This window comes from Emydura macquarii, unplaced genomic scaffold (assembly GCF_026122565.2).
Source record: "Emydura macquarii macquarii isolate MOO-44397 ecotype Brisbane River unplaced genomic scaffold, CSIRO-AGI_Emac_v2 contig_67, whole genome shotgun sequence".
In the NCBI taxonomy this organism is placed as follows: Eukaryota; Metazoa; Chordata; order Testudines; family Chelidae; genus Emydura; species Emydura macquarii.
This window is the reverse complement of record NW_027130204.1, coordinates 2,838,945-2,857,702: the sequence shown is the minus strand read 5'-3', so window position 1 is coordinate 2,857,702 and position 18,758 is coordinate 2,838,945. Positions and strand designations below refer to the sequence as shown.

Here is an 18,758-nt window from a genome sequence, read left to right as displayed (position 1 = left end):
AAATATGCTTTCCTCCTCCCAAAGGAGTAACTGCAAACTACTTCCCCTGAAATTCTCAGTCTCTCAGCACCATCATCTCTTTATGTGTAGCCCAGCTACTCCCCCAGCTGTGCTTCATCAGCCATTAAGCATTGTCAGTCGACAGTCCTCCAGGTGCAGCCTGTCACAGGGTCAATTGGCCCTTTTTACCTCATTAGGCCTGGGTGGGGTAGACACCCCAACACACTTCCCAATGTTTGGTTGGGGGGGGTTCCCCATGACTCCCCTGACCAGAGAAATCCAGACACCACTGTCTCTTCACTCTATGCATTCTTGCCATTCACCTTGGCAACTCTGAGGTCTGACAAAAATCAATTCAAGCCCTCAGAGGCCCTTTTGTGCTAATGACAACTGCATTAACCTGGGTTGGACAGAGTGTGGGCTTAGGACCATTTAGCTTAGGGCAATTGTTTCTCATGTGTTCAGTGGACCCACATATGAAATATCTTCTTGGACCAGTCTCATGTACAGGGGATCTGAATGTGTGATTTCTAGAGGAGAGGGATCAATTCTGGGGAGGTAAGTGCCTGGGCTCCTAACCAACTTCTTCCAGAGGTAAAACAAGTCCACCTGTTTTAAACCAGGCATTCACCCCTCCTTCTATGACTTGCAGCCCCTGGATCCTTTACCTTCCATATATGCATTGGCTAGACCAGCAGCTTTTTGGCCTGAGTCCACAGGTTTATCCCAGATAGCTTGTCTGATCTCCTCAGAACCCATGCGAGGAACTGTTTCTCAATTAAGAGATCAAACAGCTGGTCATAATTATCTGCCCCCTTCCCTTTGGCACATTTTCTCATCAAATCACACAATTTATACAAATGTTCTATATGACTCATCTCATCATTCCTCCTGAGACCTCTACATTTTACTCTATATACACTTCAGAAGTAATTTGAAACCTTTGCAGTACAGCTTCTTTAAACTCTTCTTTTTCAAAGCCTGTTCAATTGGCATTTCATTAAATACATGTAATGCTTTGCCTGACAGATAAGTAATCTAAGTTTGTACTTTCTTGTCCTCTGGAACTTTATGCATCTCATGTAACCTTTCAAAATAATATTCTTCAATATAGTCTGCTTCTTTGTTTGCAGGGCACAGTTTGTCCCAGCTGGGTGCTCCTTCGGGAGAGACAGTACCTGTGAGATCTATCCATACTTGTCCCTCGTGTCCAGGTTGTATAATTTCTCCTTCTCTTGGGCTTCCTTCTTTTACAACTCCATGGCTTGTTGGTGTGCAGCTGTTTCCTTCTCTTTTTTCCCTTCAACTTCTATGGTCTACTGGTGTGCTTGCTACTGTTACTTGCTACTGCCTTTCTGCCTCCCTTTCCTTGGCTCTCAGGTCAGCTTCTCTGGTGGTGGGCCTGCTTTCCATTTTTGGTGGTCACAGTCCTTCTCTGTATTAGCCATTTCCATCCTTTTAGTCCACTCTGTAACTCTATCTCAGCCAGTTTGAGTTGTGTGACTGCCTTGTTGAGGACTATATCTTTGCCCTCATTTCATTTAGCATGTCTACATCATTTTTATATTTCCTCTCCCCCTGCCCCCCCATTACCTCACCTGAAATAAACAAACAAAAATAGAAAATAATAAAACTGTAACCTTTCTTTAACTTTTCCTAGCCTCTTCACCTGAGAATCACTTAAAACTATTTTATCAGTGCTTGAAGTGCAAACCTCATTTAAAATAGTAAGTCGTCTGTAAAACCTGTTTGATTGCACCAGTGTAACATGCTACTGAGGATACCCAGATATGAGAGCCACTGTGTCTCTTTATATCTCAAAGTCTGCCTTTGTTTCCAAGATCAAACTGAACCCCTGGAGTTTTCCAAGGTGCAAACTCCATCTTCGTTAAGGTATCCCCTCGTGTGCTCCCACATGATGTTTCTTGCTGCAATTTTACAATGTAAATATCCTTTCTGCAATCTTCTATACAAATGAATAAGCACACTGAATTTGGCCATATCTAGTCTGAGGTGTTGGCTTCTTTCCTTTGTCTGGAGAAAACCTGTTTTATCAACTCCTCTAACATGCCTGGTTTAAACATGTTTTAGTCACAGACTTTAAAGCATAACATTGTCAGCATTGCCACATCCATTTCACAAAAATATTATTGACCAGTGTGTTGTTACTTTTGAAATAACAACTTACAAGGCAGTACAAACGACATTGCAGGGTGTGACGGGGTGACTAGGATCACAGGCTCGCAACAGTTATCTGCTGGCACTCGAATGTCAGTCACATACACCAGGACGCCACAAAAAACTATATGCACTTGGAATGCAGAAAAGAGCTTAGGGTTGAGAATTCTTATAGCTTTCTCTTAATATGGGAACAGCATTTCCATTGTTACAATGAAGCAAACATGGAAACGTGTAAGTGTTAAACAATTGAGACCACTCAGAACCGTAAGCATGGCTGTCTATGCAGTTTCACACAGCATGAATGTGGTAATTTATTCACTTCTTTGCATAACAATATGCCTCTTATGTTTAGCATTCATGTCAATACTCAAATTAATTCTGACAAGTTGAGTAAACATTGGAGGAGGAAGGGAAATCCATGACTAAGAAGCTATAAAAATACTGCATAATTGTTTACTCCACACCCTCCCCCAAAAAAGGGAGCGGGGGTAATGGAAGCAAGAGAGGTAAAATACAGCAAAAAAAAATTCCAGCCAACAGCATATACACTAAACAGTTTGATTTTAACTAAAAAACAGTTAGATTGATGATAAATTTTACACTCTGTTGCAAAAACCCAAATGCATATAAACTGAGGATTCCTACATAAAAAAACCTATGTTTAATTAGAATCCTCTTCTGCATTTTGGATTTCAGACTCCTGTTCAACTAAAGGTTCACATAAAACATGCATCGTATGTATGAGAAATGATGTTTCAGGTACAAATGATTTTTGATGAATGTTATGTTTCTTATCATTAGTATTTATTGAAAAGATAAGTACATGCTTTAGCATGTAAGACTGATGAAAACACTTGAAAAGATAAGAGATATGTGCTAAGCAATACGAGTACTTGCCCAGACAGTATCTACAAGCTCCTATTACATAGCAAAGCAAAAAATGCAGGGATATCTTTCTGCACCTGATCCTTTAAATATTGTTTCACAGTTGAATCAGGGGATTGAATTGGGCATGTCACTGCAGGTATCCTGCATTTTCCTCCTCCTCTTCCACAACCTCACATATTCCTCTGCAGGATAACCCCACAGGGGAAGATCACGCCAGTTCTGCTGCTTCTGCCCTGGAAACATTGGCATGGACATCAACACCAGAGGGAAAATTTCACTCTTTGCACCTGTTGTAAGAAAGCTCTCTGTTCTAGTAAAAAGCTCTCTATTCTAGACTCTATTGCTTTTCATCTCTGAGTACAGCTGGCTTCTGCTGGGTCACCAGGAGCTATGAGAGAAATAGACTAGGCATAAGTTTCACCCTGCAGGCATGATGGGAGAGAAAAACAGGTAAAGAAGAGAACTAATAACACTCAAAAAGTGACAAGATAGAGAGAAAAGAAAGATCAGCAAATTGCTTAATTTTAGGATAAAAAAATGTATAGGAGTTTTTCAGCTACCAATGTAATTAACAGTAGTAGCTAACAGGACTGATAGTTGAAAGAAATTCAGAAATAAAACCTCATCCTCAAAAAAGGAACAATACCATTTGAGAGTGTGTTTTCCAGAATACTTAAAGGTATTTCTTCACAATGAGGGCTATTTTCCATGCCAAATTTTAAACCCAGCTGTTCAAAAAGAAAAGATAGAAAAAGATAGGTTGCAAAAATGTTTCTGTAATGGGAAATGTCTATTCCCAATTCTTCCCATCACACACTTATCTTACTCAAAAATATCTAAACATATTTTCTGTGAAACTTACCGAAAGAAAAAGTCATCTGTGGGCAAAGACCCAGTCTGGAAAATTTCAACAAGTTAGGAACAACTGCAAACCAATGATTAGAAGGAAAACTATTATACATCCTTAGGTATAGTTAAGTTCCCACTACAATATTGTTTTGGGTATAAGCATTCTTTTCCATTCCTCTTTGGATTTAAATAGACCACTCTTAAATATTTAAAACCACCATGTCAAGTATGCTGATGCAGTGTTGGCGATTCTTTTTTTTAACCTATTCCAGAAATATTTATCCATGAGTTTCCTATAATACCCATTATCAAATTATATAAAATACTGGACAATAGAAATGCCAATAGCAGACTTCATCCAGAATGCTCCTCTCCATCTTCCCAGATTTTGGAAGGGTATGCTTGTGTGCTAGTTTAATACATTTTGAGTATGGTATGGCAATAAGCTTCAGAAAACAGGCTGGTCTTGCAGAATGTTTCAAAAGTGGCCAGATGCACACTATATCATCAATGTTACTCCTTTCCATGTTCTTGTCCTAGTAATTTCCCTCATTTTACGCCAACAGTAGTGTCCTATATTCTTCAATGCCATGTAGATCTATTGGAAGCATGAACCTGTTTCTGTATCTTAGAGACAGCACATGTCACCGATATGCTAACAGATGCATTCCTAGTTGTTTACTGATTAATTTATACACTCTCTCTACTGGGAATCCCAGGAGTAGCACCAGAAAATCTCCTGGCATCTCATGCTTTGTGACATACTTTATTGTCTGACTGTTTCCCAAAGTATTTTTATCTTTGAGCATTTCCATAAAATGTTAATAGAAAAAAATCTCTTCTACAAGCTGTCTTTGGTATTTCTGAGTCACTGTTGTGTATTTTTAGTTCAGTCATTCTTTTTAGAAAAAAAAAAAAAAAAAAAAAAAAAAAAAATCATTCACAAAATTCTAGAAGAAGAAAAAGAAAAAAAGAGCAAGCATAACTATCCAATACTGGTTACCACAAATATCCATTGAGATTTACAGGTCAGAAATTAAACTTTTCAAACTACAAGCTTTACAACACATTAGAAGAATTGCAACTTGTTGAACAAGAGCTGATGTAGATATGAAAAGCTGGGTGATTCTGTAAAGTTTCCCTGTACTTCACACAGGCTTCTCATCTGACTACAACGCTCTCCTTCACTCACTCTGCATTTTGTACTTTTTTCCACACCACCGGATAAGCTTGGGGCAGTCTCTCTGTAAACATATGGGAGTCCTTCTCACCTTTGAAAAAATCTTCTAAAATGCCAACTACTCCATGAAATCTGACAGCTCTGAGACACCAATCTGTGTTCACTTTGGGTTTATGTACGTTCTAAAACCTGCTTCTGTCTTTATATTAACAACTCTTTGGGCCAAAGGTTTGTTATTTCTTTGGCATGCTCTGCAGTGGCGTGCATGTTCATTTTATGTTTATAAAAATGCACTTTAATGTCTTCAAGTACATGTACAATTTCTTGAAGCTAAACACCCAAAATAAAAATAAAAAAAAATATCACTGAATAACATAATGCACCTATAACCACTGCTCCCAATTCCTCAAAGGTATTCCACAGCAAAGGCTTCTACTATTCCCCAGACTTTCAAACATGGGGACTGCAAACTTGATCAAATCCACACATTTCATCTATTATGGAAAAATCCAGTCCCCCAGCTAACCAGGAGTTATAACAATATATAAATAAGAAAGAATAGTTGCCATCACATCACCAGGATTCAAATACAGGTGAAGAAAAATAATACCTACTCAAATCTTATCATGCTCCCATCAGCAACAATTTGACTCAAGTCTCATCAGTAACAACATTCCAGTATCTTCTCTCACCTATTTTTTCCACCATCACTGACAAAAAGACTCAGAATATCTTTAGTAGCATTATTTCTTGATTTTCACTGAAAACATTTTAGCTACTTTTTGGCAATTCTCTAGAAATAAATTCTAAGCCTAAAAACACTAAAAGCCATGTACAAGTACAGCAATTTCATCCAGGGAGCTAGTGGAATTTCTTTGTTCTAAATTTGATAGACAACAGCTGGAAGTAAACCTGTTGAGTCAAAATAAACACATCTAGAGAGGCAGCATTGTAGACCAGAATTGCACACAAATTATACAGATCACATACATAATTAAAGAAAATAAAATGTTAAAACTTCAGATTTGAACAAATGAATAGAGCAAGAGAAAAGAACATTCATATTCAGTCTCCCAAAGAGCTTTGAGAAATTGATTCCTTTACCTCTGGATATGTGGACTGTGGACAATGTGGACTCAATCCCTATGCAGTTAATAAGAAAATCCCTAGGAAACAAGCGGTATAAAATAAAATGGGCAGCAAAATGACAAAACCAAGACTGACAAACTCCTTCAGACACATAAGAAAGAGCAACAAATGTTATGGGAAAGAGGAATATATTACTATTTCAAAACAGGAGTGATTTAATTCAAGAAAAGAGAAAGGGTCCGGTCAGGAGTTTGTACAAGGTTAAAAAAAAGTAAAAGGTAGCTTTTTAATAATTTACCAAACTCAAGATAAATGACAATACAGAATTTACATTTTCCTGAACATGGAATTTTGCTAAGCAGTTTGAGATATATTTTATCTCAAAAAGGATGGAAATCTAGATGTAGTGTGTAACCCACAGTCGTTAAAAATAAATAAATAAATTGGGCCCAATCTTGCAAGCTGCTGAGAGAGTCTGGCATCTTGCAAGGTCAGTACCATTATTTACTCTGCTTTGAGATGAGTCCAGTTTGTGTCCCCTAACCTTGCTTTTGAACTCCATGGAAAAGAAACCATCTACTACTGTGCTTTTTACAGCATCAAGCATCTCAACTATATTCAACAAACATTAATAATGGATGAAGAATAAAAATGACAACACAATTTCAAAAGCCTCCAGAGATAAGTAAAAATATATCAGGGTATGACGGACAGAAGTGTAAATACAATTTTATTGCTCTTATCAGTATTTTATTCAAATTTGTTTTCTTAGCTGTAGCCTGAAGTTAACAACTCTCAACATGTAAGTGACAAGAGCTGTGGATTCATTTTCCAATTAATGGTAGCAATAGGTTCTTAGTTAATGGTTTTAAGATAAAGCTGGCTTTTGCCATATGGTTGGATTTCAATGATGGTCATTGAGGATTTATCATGAAAAGCCTCAGTGTGTAAGAAATTGTTGCTACATTTAACTTTAATGGCCTCACATGCACAGTGGACAATTGAGATGGACAACGTTATTTTCAAATGCAAATGACACCAGGTTTTTACCACATGATCTATTTAAGAGGACTACAGGGATTTTAGGTAAGAGAACATATGGATGGCTCAGGGGATTGGTGCTGAGCTACAGAACTCTTCACCTCTAGGTCACTGGTTCAAATCTAGCCTCTGTCAGTAGAGGAAAGTTATTGTCATCTGAGCGCTGTGACCTATGTGAAATGATTAGTCAGTCTCATGTCCAGGTCACAAACCATCATCATAATTTGCGTCCTTGCTGACAGTTTCATCTCAGCAGAGCAGCCAAAGTTCAAACAGGTATGCAAAAAGAACTACCCTTTCGGTGCTAACTCCAGCCAGTTCTAAGACATAGCATTAGAGCAAAGTGGTAAAACTTGTATAACTACTGCAATGCCATGCTTTTTCTGTGGGTAAACTGAGGACTTCAATCTCCAGGGCTATCAAATGCACCGAGTTTGTCATTTATAAAAATTATAAAAGGGGGGGTATAACAGGGGGCTGGTCTCAGTGTCTCAGTCCAGTGCCCCTCTGCCAGAACAGGTTCTTCCAATTGGTCAGTTAGGAACAGCTATGAAGGATAAGGGATAATCAGAATCAGAGGCAGCAGCAGATCCTGCCAGGGGAAAAGTGTTTCCTTGAGGAAGGCTGAAGGTAAGCTGAGCAACAAGTTTGCTGGCTGACATCCCCAAGCCATGTCCGGAAAGGGTAGAAGCCAGGAGGTGCCTGTGGGCCCTGAGCCAAAACCAAGGATCAGAAAGGGACCGTGAGACAGGCCTGGCCTGAGAGAGTTCAAGAGCAACCAGCCCAATGCCAGACAGATAAACAAAACCATGGTGGAGGCAGCCAGCCCCATGCACCTGTTAGCAGTCTGTAACTGCACACAGTCTGAATTCCTGCAGCAGGTGAACACCACCAACCTCGTCTGGCTGTACAAGATCTGCAATGAGACCACCAACACATTCAGCAGCAGATTCAGTGACAAGCCAGAGCCAATGACAAAAACACTGACCCACTCAGGAAGAGATTATCAAGAAGGTGGAGGATTATTAAGAGAGCATCTTCTAAGCAACGTTTCAAAAGATTCTGAAGAAAAGAAGGTCTGGAAATAATCATGGCTGTTGTGGAAGAGGCATCCCTGCCTCGACAAATGACAAGATCCCAGGCTACAACACCTGCTACACACACCAAGGTACTTCCTGAGCAGTCAGCTGTCCAGCCAGTGGAAGGGAGAGATCATTCTCAATTATTTCAATAGTACTGAACAACATATGAAGAGAAGTGTGTCTGAGAAAGGGCAGAGCTCCCAGGGTCATTGTCCTTAGCTCAGATGATTCTTCCAAGAAAGCTGGCATGGTAGAACTGTAGCCTCTGCCTGCAGCCTCTGTGCAGGTGATACCCGAAACCCTGAAGCACAAGGGACAAGAGAAGGCTGGAGTGCAGCTAAATAAAGCTACTACAAAAGCAAATGTAAATAAGGAGCCTGCAGAAGATAGCCAGGGACCAGAAAAGGAGCTTTCCCAGAATTTGAAGGCCAGCACAGGGACCCCCACAGGCTCAAATCAAGCTACTACTCTGTGCGCTGCAATCTGTTCAGCTGAATCTACATGAGCTACAGCATCTCACTGGCAGAGAAGTATTCACTGGCCAGCAAAAGGGAAAGCAAAATCCAGCAGCAAGACTACTTCCAGGAGAAAAGCAGCTCGGAAGTCATCTGTAGCCTCCAACCCATGAACTGTCACAGCTCCATAGAGTGGCTTGTGGATGAAGAAATAAAAGTCAGGACTGAGCTGGGATTTAGCACCCGCTCTAAGGAGGTGCCCAAAACCCTAGGGTTTCACTTTGCTCCTGAAATGCCAACTGGACAGCAATCATCAACCTTGCAGGAGAGCAGCAGGAGGGAAACTACAAAGAGATCAACTCTAATCAGAGTGATAAGGCCTGGGAACAGTTCAAGAGTGTCAGGAGAACAAGAAGTAAAAAGAAAGCTGTGGATAGGCTGTATGATGAGCAGCAAGCAAAGGATTGTAGGCTCTCCCCTCCCAGAAAAGACTAACTCCATCCCCTTCTATGCACAGCCAGCAAGGTTGTTTGTCCTTTCAAGACATTTTTACATGCTGTTCAAATGAAACAGCTGCTCATGATCACAGGTTCCATGGGATGAAGTAGATTTATTGAAACTTTTCATTAACTCACTCCGCTCCAAACCAACCCCAAGGGTGAGTGAGTTGAGAAGGAGCAGCAGCAGCTGGAGAGTCTGATGAAGAAACAGGAGGCTGAGCAGCAGACAAAACAGAAGCTGGAAAAGAGATGGCGACTAGAGAAGATGAAACTGAAACATGAGGAGGGTCAACGGAAGGTGCTCTGGGCTCAGGAACAGGTGGAGCAAATGGAGGAGGAGAAGAAAAGGCAAATGGAGAGAAATTTGCTCAGTTTGATGAGAAGAAGAAGAGGAAGAGACAGGAGGAGAGGTGGGCAGAAGAAAAGGTAAAGAAGGTAACTGGCAATACAATGGTAGATACCGAAGCCAAGCACAGACAAGGCAAGAAGGCCCCAAAATGGAAAGCACTACAGCTGGAAGAAGAATGCTGCTGACACAAACAGCTGATGCTGAAAAAGAGAGAGGAGGAGAAGAGCAAACAAAGAAGATTCACAGAACTGAAGCAGGCATGCTTGTCATGCTACAGCCTGCTGCAGGAGGGTGCTGCAGGTGGAGCTCTCCTATGACAATATGCTGTGCTTAATGTATAAAAGAAAGAGGTGCCGGGGCTCACGCAGAGCACGCAATGCAGAAAACACCATTTTGCAGAGAGCGCTGCACCGCCCCCGCCAGCGTGACCTCGCGCACACAGTGCGCAGAGAACACCATAACTGAAGGCAAGAGAGGCGGTAGCAGCAGAGGGAGGTGATTGCTGGCTCTAAGCCAGAGAGCCAAAGCCAAGGGCCAGAGAGGGCTGAAAGCCAGCGAGCAGAGCAGGGGCTTACCCACTGACATCTCCACACCAAAGAGAGGGACCCAAGGGACCAATGAGAGGGCCAGGGGAGTGATGGATGCTCCCCTAGCAAATAGGGGAAAGAGCAGCGTTGCAATCTAGCTGGAAAGGCTGGCACGGCTCTCCTGGCAGAGGTATAGAAGTGGACTGACGAGGAGTCAGACTGTGGTATAGAAGGACTCCCCTCAGAGAGCCTGGTGGGGTCGCCTGTTGGGAAGAGCTTGGTTTTGAGGATTACATACAGTAGATGTGGGAAATGGATGTTGTTTGGGACTTTTGCTGAGGATGCAATCAACCGTGGTTTGGTAATACACTGGCCCCAAAGGAGGTATATTATTTAAGCAAGAGAGCCTGAAGTGGGTTTATTGGAGACTCTGAAGGGTAAAACTGAGGCAGGTATGCCTGTCACACTGTGATCTGCTGCCTGAGGGAGCTCTAGGCAGGGCTGCCCTCCGACAGGGGGCTGTGGAGATTATCAAACTGAAACTTCATATAACCATATGCAAATTTGTGCCCATCACAGTTTTAAATCCAGGTATAAATCTATTTCATAAAGCTGAAGTGTATAAGAAAAAGTGGGGGAGAAGGTACCCATCCTCACTCATTGGTATTTCAAACTCAACATCCCCTTTGTTACAAAGTAAAGTGTCTATTTAGAAAAGCTACAGTTTAAAAGATTGTCAGTATTTCTGATTTACGACAGAAACAAATCCGTTTTCAGTTAAAACTTCCTGCAGACAGACTCAGCTCAGGAAAGGATTTAGTCACAACTCAGAATAATATAAATGCTACTAAAAAAATATGAATTTGGAGTGCTTTTTCGTGTGGTCATGTGATTCCAACACTGACATTTAATGACTAGTCCCTAATATGATCAAACTGCTTTCAGAATTTAAAACCAAGACACACAGCGAACAACAGAAAGGCTTTTTGCTATGCACAACCTAGAGTCCAGTCCATTACAGGTCTATGGTCCTCTTACTAGATTTAGGGACAAGTAAACTCTCAGGCAGGTAATGCAACTCCCTGCACAGTTCAAGTACAGTTATCAACTGTTGCAAAAGAAACAGACATCTGCGTGTCTGAGCTTAGGTACAAAATCTTTCAAGTTCACCTTTACTTCATATTCCTTTCCCCATGCATCAGAGACCAAGATCTACTAGAAGTTTCATAGTCTATTAACAGAAAAATAAACCCAATTACCAACAGTTAAGACTGCATCAAGGTGCACTGAACCAACCCAAAATCTTGGCAAACATGGCAAAATAAAGGGAAGGGAAATATCTGCATCCCTGCCCACTTTCACATTGCCTACAACAGCACAAATAACACATTAACACTTCATAAAGCATTCACCTACATCCCCCACAGTTACTGAAAAGCAGTATGTACTCCAGCTTCATTTAACATCCACTGTAACACAAAACCTTAGCAACAACTTCAGTAACATTACAGCAGACGACCTTTCCATGTGCACCGAAATGTGTGTTAGCTCAGCATACTGATCTGTTGACACAAGAGTGTATGAGATTGCCATTAAAGTTTTGATGTAGGGTGCCCCACGGGTATTTTGCCCAGATGACCACACACACACAACTTGGACCCACTTGGTGCAGGACAGTCATCACCATCCTCTCCCAGAGATGGAACCAGAGTCTGGAGTGAGAGTTGGGGGTGGTGAGGAGAGACTGGCTGCTACCTGAGTGACAGCAGCAGGGGGAAGAGGACTCCGGTGAGATTCCCAGTCACCTAGAACAAACAGCAGGATTTCGCTGGCCCCATCTCCTGAGCAGAGGCTCAACACCCTCTCAAAACTCTACTCCGTAACAATAAAAAACAGCAAGTTTTCCCCTGGGAATGGTCTTTGGGGAAGGAAGAGCAGTGACTCTGGAATGATAGCTGAGGAGTATATGGATAGAGAAGACAAACAAGTTTCATGGTGAAGGGAGGAAAAAAAGAGTAACTGGGTGTTTCAAGTGAGGGAAGAAATAAAAAGAAAAAAAAAGAATGAGCTGAAAATTAATCCTATAAAGAAGTGGAACATAAGTTAGACAGCCAAGTGAATGGGTGGGGGATATGGATGGATAGGAATTTCATTACAATGGACTAGTGGGGGGGAAATGAAGAGATTAAGGTAAAAGAAGAGTTCTAGAGTCATAAACGGATAAATAGATTCCAGAGTTCGTTTTTATATTACTGAACCGTAAGACACACACGAGAAAACTGAATTTCTGTTATACCCTCACCCTCTTATGCCCATTTCCCTCCCTTTGTCTGTTGCATCACTAGTTGTGTCATGTCTACTTATACTGTAAGCTTTTCAGTGCAGGAATGGTCTCTCTATATAGATCTGGTTATACAGCACCCAGTACACAGGAGCTCTGATCCTGATTAGGGTCTATATGAGTGTGACACTGGCAGAACAGTCTACCTATGTATGACCCATACAACTTAACAAGAAGCATTAAAATTATTTCAGGAGAATTCACCTGTATGTGAATTTCAAGGAGCTGTACTAGACCAGCAATCACTAACCCATTCATTTGTAGTAATAGAAATCAAGGGTAGATACTATGTGTTGGTCTAAGTATCTATATACTGTTAGAAATGTAACCAAATTACCTTGTGGATGCTAATCCCCTTTCATGTCTTAATTGAGAATACATTACGTATGTGACTGCCTTCAGTTAACTTTAAGATCAAAGATGTGACACTCTGCAGGAAATTAACAACATTACATATATTGTTCATGAAATTAACAATTTTACATATATTGTCTTCAGTTTATCTATCCATGTTATAATGTATGACTGGCAGTTGCCTTATGCCAATCAGTGTAAATAGGTTACCTGTGTATGCACAGTAAATAGAATGTTAATTTCAAAGTGATGGGATAGCCTGTGCTCAGAAAAGAATAATCTTCAGTCACATGCTGGAAAAACCTACTTCAGCTATAAAAAGAAACCTTGGGCCTGATTCTTTCATCTTTAGTCTGCTGAACTTTAAACAGGGAAAGTTTAAATCATGAGACAGATCTTCCAAGCAGTTATTTGGAATACACTGGAAAACGCATGGAAAGACTAACAAACTTTACATCTAAACTGCCTTTGCATTCTGACCTGTTCGGATAATTCCAAAGAGACTTTTGCAAGTCAGCAGATACAACATCACAGCTATGATCGTGATCTATGAGCACTGATAATCACTTGTATGTATATGATTCTTCAACCATTCAATAGCACTCTTCTTTTCTTTTATTAATCAATCTTTAAATAGTTTACTAAGGATTAGCTGACAGCATAATATTTGGGTAAGATCTGAAATATATACTGACCTGAGGGTAAGTATATGATCCTTTGGGATGGTAGACCTTTAAGTACGGTGAACAGGGTTTTCAGTAATCTATCACTACATTAGAGCTGTTTGCCTAGATGGGAGCCAAGGGCTGGAATGCCTAAAGGGGACTGTGCTGGCTTCTTGTTAACCAGTGAGATACTTCAAAGCTCTTTCGATACTGGTTTGATGACTATTATAGAATAAACCACCAGTGTTGGGAGATTGTCTGCCCTGAGTGTGGCATTCTCAGTGTGGCCTATCCCAGGCACAGGGGCACATTTGGTGTAGTTGGCAGGACACACATTACCATAGGTCAATTAGGCTTTGGATCAGAACCACATGCTATTCAAAATTTAATTTTGATATTGAGAGTTTTAACAGTTAAAGATTAGTTACAAGGAGTCCATGAACATATGCGGGTCTTGACAGACAAACCTTTGAAGATTTGTGCTTACTATGGGGGTTAATGTTTAAGAAGAAAACCCCAATTCAGGAACTGAGAGCTTTTCTCATGAGCTTTGACTAGCAAATAGGGCCTCATCCCTTTCCTGGCCCAGATGCAGTTTCAGCAGAAGTGATTCAAATGCAGATGATAGCAGCCAAGAAATAGTGTGAGCATAAGAGAATGATGGTGGAAGCCCAAATGAAGGAGAAACAAGCAGCTGAGCAGATGGAAAGGGAAGCACACCTAAGACATGTGGAACAGCTAAAGACTGAGAAGGAAGCTCATCAAAGACGCATGGAACAGCTGCAAGCCAAGAGAGAAGCACATCAAAAACAGGTTAAAGCTACCACATTCCAACTCCAAGTCCTGAGAAAGCAAAAAATATCTGCCACAATCTGGAAATTCGTCTCATCTCGATAGCAAAAATTAGGAAAGAATATGTCCCATTTATAAAGATACTGAAGATGTGAAAGAATTTCTATCTACCTTTGAATGACTGTGTGATGTTCACCAGATTCCAGATGTGCAGTGGATATATGTCCTATTGACCAGATTGACTGGAAAAGCTAGGGTGGAAGAGGCTTTGGATTAAGTAAAGTATAAGAATACTGTGGTAAAGCCTTTCAAGGTCACTCCTGAAATTTACAGGTTAAAATTTATAAATTTTAAGATGTCTAATGATGTTTCTTATGTGGAAAGTACTCAAACTATTGGGTTTTGTTAAGAAGTGGGTTATTGAGGGAAAAAGCTTATGGTGACTTTGACAAACTATTACAGTTAATTACACTTGAGTGGTTATTAAAATTAGTTCCAGATGAGATTAGGGATACAGTATGCAATAAAAAGCCTGATTCAGTTTTGCAAACTGCAGATGAATACATACCAAATCACAATCATGAAAGGCATAAGACTCTAGAGAAAAACAATAATTCTGCACCACCCTTTAAAAGGGATGAAAGATGTAAGGGTAAACCTAATCCCACCTTTGTTTAAAAAAAAAAAAGCCCTAAGGAGCCCGGAGTTGAAAAATTACCCTAAAGGGAAGCTGGTTATCTCTCATCAATGTGGGATCCCAGACCACATAAGGCCAAATTCTCCAAAGCTTCAGACCACCGCACAACTTGCACCCACTGTAAATGCCAGTGCTATAGCCATGAATGCAGATGCTAACCCTCTAAGCACTAACACTACTATATTAGCTCCAAGAGAAACTATGGAGGAAGAACATGGGCTCATTAGAACTGAGTCTTGGAAGGGTAGTGAAGAATTTATTAAGAATTCAAAAGTGAATGGTTTGAAATTCGGAGCTGGCATGACACAGCATGTGACATTCTTTTGGTTAAAGGGTGTTCTATCTGGGAAGGGGACAAGCTGGCTAGCAGGAGCATAAGCCTTTTGACCTTAGCCAAATTTCCTGTAACTGTCCCTTCGACAAAGATCCATCTAGAATAGGGGAATTTTAATGGTGAAATTGTGATAGGCATTAGGGATTGACTACCCACTGATATTCTAGTTGAGAATGACATTACAACTATGGGTATGTCTATACTGACAGCGGCAAAGTCACCGTCGTCAAATCAACCTATCTGGATCGACTGAATGGTCAATGAAGACCCGCTCAATCGATCCAGAAGTCAACGCTGGTAAACTACCCCTTCAAGTGGCGCAGTGCAGCGAAGACACAGCACAGAAAGGAAGCACAGCAGTCGACGGGAGTCATGCAAGCTACTCTGCGTAGCTTGCGTAACTCCTGTCGACTGCCGCCAAATCGTCAGGTAAGTGTAGACCAGGGCTTAGTTTAATCTGGTTAATGTCATAACTAGGACCCAGGGGAAGCATGGTTCTGATGCCTCTATCCTGCCTGTTGCCGGTGAGAAAATCTGCAAAGGGGAGGAGATTGCCTCTAGCCCTTTGACTGTTGAGTATAGTAGCCTGCATGAAAGGGAGTCATATGAAGTCCTCCTGATGTGCCAGAGGTAAATCTTGATTTAAGTGAAACCCAGAAGAAATTTATTGTGGCTCAACGAAGTGATATTTTATTAGAGCAGACTAGGGCCAATGCTCAGAATAATGACTCAACTGAGGAAGGAAGGGGAAGATTTGGAGTACTGTGTACAGTTTTGGGTTCCCCACTGCAGAAATGTTGTGGACAAATTGGAGAGAGTCCAGCGGAGGGCAACAAAAATTACTAGGGGGCTGGAACACATGACTTATGAGAAGAGGCTGAAGGAACTGGGCTTGTTTAGTCTGCAGAAGAGAAGAATGAGGGGGGATTTGATAGCAGCCTTTAATTACCTGAAAGAGGATTCCATGGAGGATGGAACTAGGCTGTTCTCAGTGGTAGCAGATGACAGAACTAGGAGCAATGGTCTCAAGTTGCAGTGGGAGAGGTCTAGGTTGGATATTAGGAAATACTTTTTCACTAGGAGGGTGGTGAAACACTAGAATGGGTGGTGAAATCTCCATCCTTTTTAAGGACCAGTTTGACAAAGCCCTGGCTGGGATGATTTAATTGGGGTTGGTCCTGTTTTATTCACTATCTTTTGCAGAGTAAGTTTTCCAAAGAATTTTTAACAGACCATGCTATGAATTTTATATCTGTAGTTTTTAAGAAGTTATGTGGGGTAAAGCATTTGAAACATGCACCCTACAACCATGAAACTAATGGACTTGTAGAAAGGTTCAATGGAACTCTAAAAGCTATGCTTAGAATGCATGTTTCCAGGCATGAGGATTACTGGGACATATCGCTTCCATATTTCCTGTTCACGTATAGAAGTGTACCCCAAGAATCCACAGGGTTTACTCCCTTTGATCTCTTGTTTGGGAGCCAGGTCAGGGGACCCTTAGATTTGATCTGTAACTCCTGAGAGGGCAATACTGAGGAAACAGAACAGCCAATGGGAGATTACGTGTCAAAATTTAAGGAGAAGTTGCAAGTTATAATGGATTTGGTGCAGCAGAATCATAGGAAGAGTCAGGAAGACCAGAAAACGTGGTATGATCGGCATATTGAGGAAAGGGCATTCTTGTGCCTATTCCTGTGAGGAAAAATAAAATTCAGGACATTTGAGACAGACCCTGTGAGGTAGTGGAAAGGATAATGAAGTGACCTATACTGTTGCCATGACTAAGGATAAAAGGGGTAAAAAACAAGGGTGAGGTCATGGTAGGGGTCCATTACAGATCACCTAATCAGGAAGAAGTGGTGGATGAAGCTTTTTCTGAATCACTAACAAAATCATCCAAGGCACAGAACTTGCTAGTGATGAGGGACTTCAACTACCCAGATATTTGTTGGGAAAGAACACGGCAGAGCACAGATTATCCAACAAACTCTTGGAATGTATTGGAGCCAATTTTTTATTTCAGAAGGTGGAGAAAGCTACTAGGCAAGAGGCTGTTCTATATTTGATTTTGACAAACTGGGAGGAACTGGTTGAGAATGTAAAAGTGAAAGGCAGCTCAGGTGAAAGTGATCATGAAATGGTAGAGTTCAGGATTCTAAGGAATGGCAGGAGGGAAAATAGCAGAATAAAGATACTTGATTTCAAGAAAGCAAACTTTAGCAAACTCAGGGAGTTGGTAGGAAAGATCCCATGGGAAGCAAGTCTAAGAGGAAAAAGAATTCAAGACACTTGGCATTCTTCAAAGAGGCATTATTAAAGTATAGCAAGAGACCACCCTGGCTTAAACAGGAGATCTTCAATGATCTGAAATTCAAAAAAGAGTCCTGTGGAAAGTAGGTCAAATAACAAAGGATGAAGATAAACAAATAGCACAAGTACATAGAAACAAAATTAGAAAGGGCAATGCAGAAAACGAGATTAAACTAGCTAGAGACATAAAGGGTAACAAGAAAACATGCTAGAAATACATTAGAAACAAAAGGAAGACAAAAGACAGGGTAGGCCCACAACTCAATGAGGTGGGAAAACAATAACATTATATATCGAAATGGCAGAAGTGCTAAATGATTTTTTTGTGTGTCAGTTTTCACCAAAAACGTTAGTAGCATTAGACGTCTAACATAGTGAATGCCAGTGAAAAGGAGTTAGAATAGGAGGCTTAAATACAGAAAAAACAAGTTAAAAATTATTTAAATACGTTAGATATCTTCAAGTCACCAGGGCCTGATGAAATACATCCTAGAACATTCAAGGAGCTGACTGAAGAGATATCTTAGCCATTAGGGATTATCAACAAAAAGTCATGGAAGACGGGAGAGATTCCAGAGGACTGTGTATACATCTTCATAATTACTGCACCTCAGTTTACTCTGTAATATCTAAAGCTACTGAAAACTTACACACACAGCCACCCACTTCTACCCCTTTAATACCCATCACAGCTTCCCTCCTCACTCACTGAGGCAGCAGAAAACAAAGGTGCTTGCAACTTTTTGCAGGCAGGAGATATGTAATTGTTTTGATTTATTTTTGATCAGAAAACAGCAATAATCTTCCCACAGGAAAAAAAACAAATTCAAACAAAATCATACCTTGCAAAGCCAGACAGCTTTCTCCTTTTGAGAAAAGCCATTTTTTTCATTCCTTGATTCAATGCAAACAGAGAAAACATGCCTCTAGTTTCCAACCAGTTTCTTTCAACCTAGAATTTATACAGCACTTTTGTTTCTTTTGTTTATCAAGAATTAATTGCTAACCGATAAAATTTAACAGCAGTGATGCTAACTTCAAAATTCCTTCCAACAGATGTTCTTAGCTACTGGAACTCCATTTTTTGCTACTGACTCTGCTTTAGCTATTAGCAACTCGCC

The 18,758-nt window shown here is 40.7% G+C and overlaps 1 protein-coding gene and 1 pseudogene across 8 annotated transcripts in view; one reads left to right on the top strand and one right to left on the bottom strand.

The window, feature by feature from the left end:
* USP54 (ubiquitin specific peptidase 54) overlaps positions 1 to 18,758 on the bottom strand; it is a 181,717-nt gene that overhangs the window by 161,769 nt on the left and 1,190 nt on the right. Inside the window, exon 1 of one of the 8 annotated variants that reach the window (XM_067537904.1) lies at positions 18,480 to 18,575. The exons of the other annotated variants lie outside the window; for them this stretch is intronic. The gene's annotated coding sequence lies outside the window, so the exon portion shown is untranslated. Of the gene's footprint in view, positions 1 to 18,479; positions 18,576 to 18,758 lie in introns of those variants that run through there. 8 annotated transcript variants of the gene reach the window in all.
* On the top strand, positions 8,038 to 9,956 carry LOC137141229 (inner centromere protein-like; annotated as a pseudogene).